At 40.8% G+C, this 11077-nt stretch overlaps 1 long non-coding RNA gene across 1 annotated transcript; it reads left to right on the top strand.

Moving 5' to 3' along the window:
• Positions 1-2471: 2471 nt before the first annotated feature.
• Positions 2472-10705, top strand: LOC120540650. The gene is made up of 3 exons (XR_005635834.1): positions 2472-2731; positions 8163-8384; positions 10621-10705. It is a non-coding gene; the product is annotated as an uncharacterized LOC120540650 (long non-coding RNA).
• The last annotated feature ends 372 nt before the right edge of the window (positions 10706-11077 follow it).

Genomic DNA, 11077 nt, shown 5'->3' on the forward strand with positions numbered 1-11077 from the left:
CATTGCCAGACTTTTGTCTCCCCAAACCTTTATGGTGCCAGAGGCTAGAAGAAGTGATTCATGAAAACTTTCTCTGTCTACCAAAAGAAAGGCCACATAAGCAATGCCAGCAGTTAATTCAGACTGTCTTTGGTGCACAGAGAAAGTGATGTCCCAGCTGTACCACTGTCATAGGCTGAAGTCCTCATCCTTCTTAAAATGTATGTGTGTTCTTGGTAAACATTTTCCTTGATTCTTGTGGTCACTCATCCTGTCAAAGAGCAAGTCACTACCATCTTGAAGGTCGGTATATTTCAAGTGCAAGTTCTATGTTGTGTTTTAATTTTCTAAGGATCTTCTTGTGGCGTAAATGCAGCAGCCAAGTATGAGGCTGTGTCTCAATTAAATTCATCAAAGTAAGCATGTCCAACAATCTAAACTTTGAATTGGTTAGTGTGTAAAGAAAAATAAAAGTACATTAACTGAGACTCAAAAGTGTAATTTGTAACAGCCAGATTAATTAATTTAGGAGCCTATGCTTTTAACAGAATTATTGGCAATGGCTTTGGACATACTTTAACAAGATGAATGCTCACATTACTACAGAATGCTTACCACTGCTGACCCAGGGCATACGCAGCCCTGAAGCGTCCACCTGTAGAATCCCTCAGAAAGCATAAAAGATTCACACTTCTAGGAGGATGCTAAAGATTGAACCCTCTGATAAAATATGAAACTGTGCTTCCTCAACAAAACAGAATGTACCTTATATGGTACAGTATGGGGCCTTCCAATGTATATGTTCCCAGCGATGTTGTTACAGAATACTTCACTTAAAATACTTCCCAAACTAGAAACCATTTTATTGAGGAAAAGTCAACTGTAATAGAAACTTCAGACAAGGACACATAAATGTGTTCCTCTAATAAACTATTCAGAATTTATAAATATATTTTTTGTTTTGGGTACCCTAATGGGCTGCAAGGGTAACTCAAGGATCCAGTGTTTTTGGTATAAATTATTTGCCTGCTAGGAGTTTGAGTGTTCTCCCCATATCTGTATATGTTTTTGAGATACTCAGTTTTTGTCTCACATCCCCAAAGATGTACAGGTTATGTAAAACATTTATTTCAAATTAGCTCAGTAAGAATGTGCTTCTGTATTTACACCCGCACTGGACTGGTGTCCATTACAGAGCTGTTTCCTGCTTTGCACCCAGTGGTGCAGTGATTTGATCTAGCCCCAAAAACCCTGAATTGGATACAGTGGATTTGATGTTATGCAATATATTACTTTTTATTTTTCTGTGTACAGCCATTACCATGATGCCCATGGCCTTGCAATTAATAGTTAAAGTCAGCAGATGGCGCACAGATGTTCAGTATGCATTAAAATGTCGCAGGCTTATTTGGATAAGATGCATTCTGTAGTTTAATAAATGACCACATAGTGCCACTTAAAGGATGAGAAATACAGGAAATGCTGTCAGGAACAGGCAGTAAGAAAAACAAAGTTATATTTGCACAATATGGGAGTTTAACGTTTATTAAATGTATACAGCTATTTTAGAAAAATGAGGAGCAAACATTTACAAAACATCTTGGAACTCTACAAGTCAGACTCAGCTAACAATCCAATGTTACCTGTCATCCAAATTTTGATGATGCTAATCTTTTTCATGAGAAGGTCAGTATTGATCATTAAAGGAAGGCTGTGAACAGATAGTATTGTTTCAACTTGAAGCTCATTTACTGTGTTCCCATCTTGTGCTGTTTCTCTCCCGAGGTATTGTTTATTCTTGTGTCTTAACTTTTTGTACGCTGACTCAGTCTGAAGATCATTTGCAAATTTCCCCATTGCTGAGGAGATTTTTCTCCACATGGTTAGCTTTCCACCCACATTCAAAAAATATGTAGGTTGTGATGCCTGTGATGTGCTGGGTCACTAACCAGGTTAGATTCTAGCCTTGTGCCTGATCCTGCCAGATTAGGCTCCATCTCCACATGACACTAAATTAGGTTAAGTGGGTTTGAAAAGGCATCAATAGTTGAAGAGAAAAGAAGCAATCTCCAGAAAATAGCCAAGAAAAAATATTCCACTGAACCTAAATATCAAGTGAATTTGCAATGTACAGCAGTAAAAGTATTTGCTACAGGCTGTCCACAGCAGTTCAAATTCAGGGTCTTTAGTAGGACTTGGTGACTGTCCATTCTAGTTGAACTTGTGCCTCACTCTCTTCTCTATCCTCTTTTTGACACATGTTCATTTAAGTGTCTTTCTGGTGGCTTTTTTAAACTTTGCCATATTTGTCACTTGGTATCTGTACTTCGTCACTCCGCCCCAGTGTCATCCATCCTTCTTCAAACCCTCCCCCTCATGCTGAGGTCAGTTGATTCAGCTCTTTCATTTGTGTATTGCACATTGAAGGGTTTGTGAGCCTTAAGGACACTGACATAGCTCAGTGTGACAAACTGCTGCTCTTAGGCTTGAAGCCCAGCACCCTGCATCTCTCAACCCCAGAGGACAGCTGCTGGCCACCTGCCATGGGCTGACAGAGATGCTCCCGGCTGGCCATTTCTGACAGACTAATCCTGTTTTCTCTGCAGCTGTGCTCATAGGCACCTTGTCTTTGGTCACATTTTTATGCAAATGAGGCAGGAAGGATGCTGAAGCTCTGGCAGCCCGCCTGAATGGCTGTCCCTGTCGTTGCAGAGAAAAATGTGACAAGAAGCTTTCTCAAGAGCCCACGAGGGTAAGCTCACACAGCATCGTCTTTCTTCTGCACGCCATTGTCTTCTGCCAGATTGCTTTTCTTTTCTGCTTTTCCTAAGCGGATTAAGATAGAAGGACTGAGGCACTGAAGAAAAACCAGGAGAGAGGGGGAGAGGAGCGAGGGGGCACATCTATGTCCAGTTTGATGTGTATTGTGTCATCATGCCATGTTAGACCCCACCAGCATCTCCCTGTCTTTCATTTCACTTGCACACTCCACACTAATATAACTACAAACAAGCAGCTTGTCATGAAGATGGACACAGGTGACTGGGATTATCTGGATTGGAAGCTACCTTGACTAACTGCACAACCTTCATCTCTCCTTCTGTGGCTCTAAATCTCTCCATAAAGATTCTAGTGAGGCAAATGTCACATTCTGACAAACTGTGTCCTCTACTTGTTACAGACAGAAACGAGGATGATGGATGGCTGTTACAGGATACAGTGATTAGGTGATGTCTGGAAGGCCTATGCACAGTTGCACAGTTACTGACTCCACTGCTTGTTTCTCAGCTTGAGGCGACACAGTGCTGGTGACAAAGTCAGCACTGCCAGCAGCAGGGAACCAGAAACTGAAGCACATCAAAAGTCTGATAGATGTACTGAAGAAATGTCTGCCTGGGAAGTATGTGTGTATTTGTGTTTGAGCAGCCCTGTGTTGGCATATACAGTATGTGTGTGTGTGCACTTGTGTATGTGTGTGAGAACCAGGTGTTCACTGTGTGTGTGTGTCTAAGGGAACGCTTACTATGTTACGTGGGTCAATGGGTTGTGTGTGTGTATGAAGCTGTGTGTTAGGACTTCTGTGTGAATGGGTATGCAAATGGAATAAGTGAGTGAATGTGTGTGTCTGTGTTTTCTGTGTGAAAAGCCAGGTGATTAATGCACATGTCATGTGATGCGTATCTCAGTATGTGTGTACAGGGTGCTTTGTGTGTATGTAGCCATGTGTTGAGACTTCTGTCTATGCCCATATGGTGTATATGCATGGGGATCAGTGGATGTGTCCATGTATGGGCATCTTTGTTCATGAATGAAAAGAGTACAAATCTGCACGTTGTGCTTGTGAATGTGCATGTATGACACCCACTATGTATGTGCGTGGACCTCTGAGTTTGTTTAAGCATCAAGATGCATATGTGTCTATATTTACACATGCGTATATGTCAATTAAAGGAGCATTTACTTTAGTGTGACAATACCATGTCTGGTATCAAGCTGTTTGACTGTCTGCTTGTATTTCTCTTTTGTGTTTGTAAATTCTCCACTTCAGCTATTATTGAGACTCACCATATATGGGCATTAGTCCACCCATTGTGAAGATTTACCCTCTGATTGGCTTAAATTTGTAAAGAGCTTGCAATATCAGTCCAGTCATTGTGAATAAGGTAATGACAAGAAGATGCTGCACATATTAGACTTAGATGAGAGGAGACATCACTTACTGGTAGGCCATGGGGCAAGATAATTGAGGGGATGATTACAGACAAGAGGGAGACAGATAGAGACGGGCAGTCAGAGAACTCGATTCTGGTGGGAGAGTGAATTATAGACCTAACAGTTGGCAGGGTGGAGAGCAGGAAAGTGAAAGAGCATACTGCAGATGGAAGATATGATGAGCTACTAAGACAAATGCTGAACATTTTATTTTTACATTACTTTAGTACACATTTTAGAAATGAGCAAATTGCTTTTTGGTAGTATAAGGATTACCTAAATCAGGTGCTGCAGTGAGGATGTATATGTTACAGATGAAAGAACCGACATAGACAGATATAAAGATAGAATTCCTACAAGATATGTCAGTCCATTGCAGAGTGGCAGCCCTGATGCACTTGGCCAGTGGTTAGGAAGCTAGACTAAGACAGAGAAAACAGAGAAAGCTAGGAACGACCCACACACCCCACCTTTAGTCTGACCTGCTTTCTTTCCTCCCATAGCTGAAGCCATGACAGTGCCTTCAGGTAACCCAATGCCACAGGACAGCTCTTCATAGTTTGCCATTTATTGAGAGGGAGCCTTCGGGACGCTCTCCAGCACTCGCCTTTGTTGTCTCCGCTGTTGTAACCGGAGAGTCGTATTCTTGCAGAGCAGCAATTTCTGGTGCTTAGGATCGCACAAGTATCGGCTGACAATGCCGTGCCACATTTTATTTCAAAGAGGCAGCAGTAACAATGACTTCTAGTAATAACTGTATAGCTCTTCCCCTCTGGGAAAGGTAGAGAATGCTATCGCGCCACACCATCTCATTTCTTTTAAGCTTTGCACTAACCGCTGACATATCACATAAATGCCTTCTTTATTACCTGCCAAAGATTGTCTGCTGAACTGGGAACTGCCGCCGGATCCAAGCTTCACTCCTGTTCCATGAGAATTTTGTACCCCCCCACCCCCCCATAGGGACCCTGATGGGCTAGGCTTAGTTGTAGATAAAGGTTAAAGGTCTTAAGTGACGCTTTCAGGAGACTCAGGTATCAGCGTTAAAGTTTTGTATGGATTTGCTTCAAATTTGGCCAAAGCTGTGTCCAACTCCAAATGACTCACTTGGCAAAGCTTTCCACCTACTTTTGCTACTTGGGTTGGTGACTAAGTGTGAGAGCCAATCAGATAGTGAATATGTGTGTGTGTTAAACAGTCCATTTGAAGATCCCTGTAAGTACATGTCCTCTGACAGACACCACTCCCAAAAGGTTATTGTTCTCAGTCCTGGTCTACATTTCAGAGAACATTTTCTGATGGCTGTCTTTTATTACAACCAACTGATTGTGGTACTAGGGTGTTGTACCATGTTAGCCATTATGAATGTAGAGAAAAGTCAAGCAAAGTGACACCTTTTATTGGCTAACTAAAAAGATTACAATAGCTAAATATTTGCTCATATGGAAAGTGCTGTTTAATCACAGTAAGGTTCACTGATCAATCATTAACTTTTTGTTTCAGATTTTATTCTTCTATGCCAGTTATTTTCATCAATATCCACATGTGAGAATATGAATGTCACATGAATGTTGAAAAAACAAAATATTTAAAATTATGAATGGAATTAGTAGAGTGGATTGAGACTGTTAGTTTAAAATTAATTCAACAAGAACACGAGGACACTATTGGGAACTTGTTAAAATTAAATTTCACACAAACATCAGGAGACCCATAGACACATGGAAATAGTGTGGTAGACAGTAGGACTTCAAACTTCCACTTGATGTTACTTTAAAGGAAATTTAGTAGACAGAACTGGCAATCGTTGTTGGGCTGAATGGCTTTTTCTTGTCTAATTTTTTACAATGTTTGGCCATAGTAGCAGTAGACATGTTTGTCACACGCCAGAGAAAGCATTTTGGTAGAAGAACATCACGCCAACTGTAAAGTATAGTGGTAGAAATGTTATAGTTTGGAGTTGATTTGCTGCATCATCACAAAATTATGGCTCTAAAAGAAGAATTGGAAGTTTAGTCTACTCAAAGTCCTGATTTGAATCCCATTGAAATGTGGTAGGGCAGCACATGCAAGAATTACCAGAAATATCTTGCAACTGAAGGAATTTTGCATGGAGTTGTGGTCACAAATTTCACAGAGCTGATGTCAGAGATTAATGGGCAATTATGCTAAACAACTAGAAAAAGTAATTTCTACCTTCTTCTTCTTCTTCTTCTTCTTTCGGCTGCTCCTGTTAGGGGTTGCCACAATGGATCATCTTCTTCTATATCATCCTATATCATCCTGTCTTCTACATCTTGCTCTGTTACACTTACCACCTGCATGTCCTCTCTCACCACATCCATAAACCTTCTCTTAGGTATTCCTCTTTTCCTCTTACCTGGCAGCTCTATCCTTAGCATCCTTCTCCCAATATACTCAGCATCTCTCCTCTGCACATGTCCAAACCAACACAATCTTGCCTCTTTGACTTTGTCTCCCAACCGTCCAACTTGAGCTGACCCTCTAATGTACTCATTTCTAATCCTGTCCACCCAGTGCAAATCTTAACATCTTTAAGTCTGCCACCTCCAGATCTGTCTCCTGCTTTCTGGCCAGTGCCATCATCTCCAACCATAGAACATAGCTGGTCTCACTACTGTCCTGTAAACCTTGCCTTTCACTCTTGCTGATACCCGTCTGTCACAAATTACTCCTGACACTCTTCTCCACCCATTCCACCCTGCCTGCACTCTCTTTTTCACCTCTCTTCCACAATCCCTGTTACTCTGAATTGATGATCCTAAGTCATCCACTTTCACCAGCTCTACTCCTTGCATCTTCACCATTCCACTGACCTCCCTCTCATTCACACATGTATTCTGTCTTGTTCTTACTGACCTTCATTCCTCTCCTCTCTAGAGCAAACCTCCAACTCTCCAGGGTCTCCTCGACCTGCTCCCTACTTTCGCTACAGATCACAATGTCATCAGCAAACATCATAGTCCATGGGGGCTCCTGTCTAATCTCGTTTTTCAACCTGTCCGTCACCATTGCAAATAAGAAAGAGCTCATAGCCGATCCCTGATGTAATCCCACCTCCAACTTGAATGCATCTGTCACTCCTATTACAGTTCTCACCACTGTCACCCTTCCCTTGTAAATATCCTGTACAACTCTTACATACTTCTCTGCCACTCCCGACTTCCTCATATAATTCCACAACTCCTCTTGAGGCACCCTGTCATATGCTTTCTCCAGGTACACAAAGACGCAATGCAGCTCCTTCTGGCCTTGTCTATACTTTTCCATCAACATCCTCAGAGCAAACATTACATCTGTGGTGCTCTTTCCTGGCATGACACCGTACTGCTGCTCACTAATCAACACCTCACTTGTTAACCTAGCTTCCACTACTCTTTCCCTAAACGTCATGCTGTGTCTCATCAGTTTTATCCTCCTGTAGTTACTACAGTTCTGCACATCCCCCTTATTATTATAAATCGGTAACAGTACACTTCTTCTCCACTCCTCAGGCATCTTCCATTAAACCATCTGGTTAAAAACTCCACTGCCATCTCTCCTAAACACCTCCATGCTTCCACAGGTATATAATCTGGACCAACTGTTTTTTCTTAATTTCTGCCTAAAGGGGGCAAAACTATTTTCTGAGGCCAAGGCTGTGCTTCCTTTTTCCCTAGCTGATCATTAAAATTGATTGAAAAGGCAAAATATTCTTGTGTATTTATTCAGGTATATCACCTTTATCTAAAAGCATTGTTTGCTTACAGAACTGTTTGCCTGTTCAGATATGTCAAAAGAATTCAACGTATTCAATGGGGTGTAAGTATTTTTTCACCTGGCTCTATATAAATAATGTCACACATGCGTGTCAAAGAGTCAACTTCCAGGCTCATGCAAAGTAAGCCATACCAACCTGGGACATGAGGGGGTGCTGTCAGTAATGGTGTTGTCTCTTCTTCCACCCACAGTTCCAAGAGGACTTCCAATGAGGGCAACTGACTCCGCCTCTTCCTACTGAAGGACTGTAGATTTCAGGCACTCCTTCAAGGTGACATCTCATTTGGATATAGACCCAGCACAGGACAGATATCTACCCCAGACTGGCTGCTTAGTGGAGCATTTTCATAAAGCACTGCAGCCTGCTAGATTTTGGTTGTTTCCGCCATCATATGCTATTTCTGAATATACAGGTATATGTTTACAGAACTTCTTGCAAATAAATATTGTGTATGTTGCATGCTATGTATATTTTTGTGAACCTGTAGAGTACATAGAAAAGGAGATAAAGGCAGACATGTATTGGAAATTCATTTTATAGTGTCTAAGGTAAGGTTTAGAGAGTATGCAAGACAAAATAAAACAACCCAGGAAATCTTTGTCTTGTGTGTATGTGTGTCATACGCCATTCATAAATATCCAAGGGAAAGTCCTCAAGTAGAACAGGTGACACAAAAAGCTTCCTAGAATTTTATGATAAACACATACATTCAAATTGTGCCAAGATGGCTCTTCTACAACTCAGGATGTCAGCAACCAAGTGAATTAAAATAAAGAGTTTGAAATGAATATGCACACTAAATGATGAGCATTTTTATAAAGTTAATCTTAAACTACAACCTACACTATGCTGTTTGTAATTTCTGAGCATTATGGCAACAAAACACTTGAACAGCAAAGTAATTGTATAAAAATTTTAATTAACAGCAGGGGTTGTCTTCAAATCAAAAAGCAGCTTGTCCGTGCCAATGTGCAATGTATTGAAGATGACATCTTTGTGCCTCTGCCATTTGATTATCACCCTTCAAGGGGCTTCCCTTGGCATGCTGGCCCTAGACGTGGTGGCAGAGGTATAGAAATGGAGAGCTCTTGTAAGAAGCCAGGATGTGTAACTCTTGGGCACTTGTGTTACCACATGAGACACAAAACAAAACCACTTCGTCATGTTGTCATTTTGCATCTTTTAGACAAGGCAGACAGACACATCAAGCAGGTATGCACCATGCGTGAGAGTGACTTTATCAGACCACCCACTTACATACCACCCCCATCACTGTGGCCTAGCAGCACACTGAATTTCTCTGAGGATTTGTGCTATTTAACCTTTGCCCTTTGCACTTTGTATTGCTCCTGGAATACCACCACATATAGTAAAGTAGTATGTCTACTCCTGCACTTCTATAACCCTTTCCAGTAGTACCGCTCTATAAACTCAAGGTCTTGATGTGCCCACCTTTTAAAGGGCAGAGGTGTGCAAAAAGTATATTGTAAGATGCATGAGTGAATAGTGCAAGGGCAGGCATGATGAACTGCAAATTTAAATGGAGTTCTTCTATATAAATGGCAATGAGAATGAACTCCCCTTCTTTTCTGTTATGTGCCCAACTTAACCAGCGACCCATAAGACTCCATTGTAAGGAAGCAGAGTGAGTACGATCATTGGAATGAAGCTTCTTAACCCCTTCAACTTATTAACTCCCGTTTCAACCCTCCTTCCCCCACCATCCACCCCTACATCAATGCGGATTACTATTTCTTATGCTAAACAAAAGCCAGCACATCACAAATGGCTTCAATAGCAGTAGTTGCTTTGAGAGCATGAACAATTAAAAACAAAACAAAACCAAACAAAAAAGCTGAGGCTTTCGCCTTTCACTTTAACTGAAGGTATCATTAATCTCATCACATGGGCAAGTTGATGGTGACAGGTGGGGGTGCTGATGCCAAACTGAACAAGTGCCAAGAAATATCCAGTTATGCACATATTAAGCTTAAAAAAACTCTTTATTTTAATTTCACAAGAGCAACTTTCTAAAAAAGAACATCTAAGCACAAATAAAGAAGTAAACTACACAGCATTGTGAAATGACACTGGAGCAAAGAAAAAAGAGCAAATTAAACAAAATTCACAAGAGGTGGAAAAACTGACAGAATGTGAATGAACCCTGCACATGGAGTCTTCCAAATTGTGATGGGAAAAAATGTGATACAATCTATTATTAAAGAAATCATTATAATAAAGGTGCTGCCACATCTTCATTGTAGTATTATTACTTTCTAAACTTGTGTTCACTGTTAGCTGTTAAATGCCATATTCCAAAACCAGATTTACTTGCCTAATAACACTAGACACTGACAGAGCTGTACCAGAATTCGTCTCATGTCCACTTGTAGTGATTTTGGAGGTGATCTTAGCTTCCATTTTGCTATCCTTGGTCTTATATCTTTGTTATTCATACTTTTACTTCCCTGTAAATGGAAGTTTTGCGATGTGTTAAAAAATTTGCTATTAAGTTAAGCTCAGTTTCTGATTCTACAATGTTCAAAATGTCAAGAAAACTTGATTTTAGCATGGTGTCTGTATGTGTATCTGTCTGTGGATAATTGACATTGATGTTAACCTCATCATAAAATTGCTATTTTCATCAGAAAACTAGGTGATGTTTTGCATTGTGTAGAGCTCCTGGATGACTACATCCCAGCGAAGGCATTAGAAGAAGCCGTTTCAGAGATATCCACCCTTATAGTCAAGAACCATGTACAATAATAAATTCTGAAAAGATTGAGCTTCAATCAAGATGCATCATGTTTGTGTTGTCACAGGTTCCAGTCCTTTTGTTTTTGGTCTAGTTTGGTCCAGTACTTACTTACTTACTGATAACTGCCGCAGAAATTGCTTAATTTTTGCAGTCTGCTCCATTTAGTCATGGGGCCTGTGATGATGTGGGTCAGCTCCACACTACCAGTTGCTCTAGGGAGTCCCTTGAACTTGCCACCACCCATAACCTACCCATGGGTTGAGCCAGTGGATTAGAACACTTATACACAAAGCAAGGGTTTGGTGCAAAAGTGTGCCAGTTAATTTAATTAAAACAATCAATAATCA

The sequence above is a fragment of the Polypterus senegalus genome, chromosome 12, assembly GCF_016835505.1.
Source record: "Polypterus senegalus isolate Bchr_013 chromosome 12, ASM1683550v1, whole genome shotgun sequence".
NCBI lineage: Eukaryota > Metazoa > Chordata > Cladistia > Polypteriformes > Polypteridae > Polypterus > Polypterus senegalus.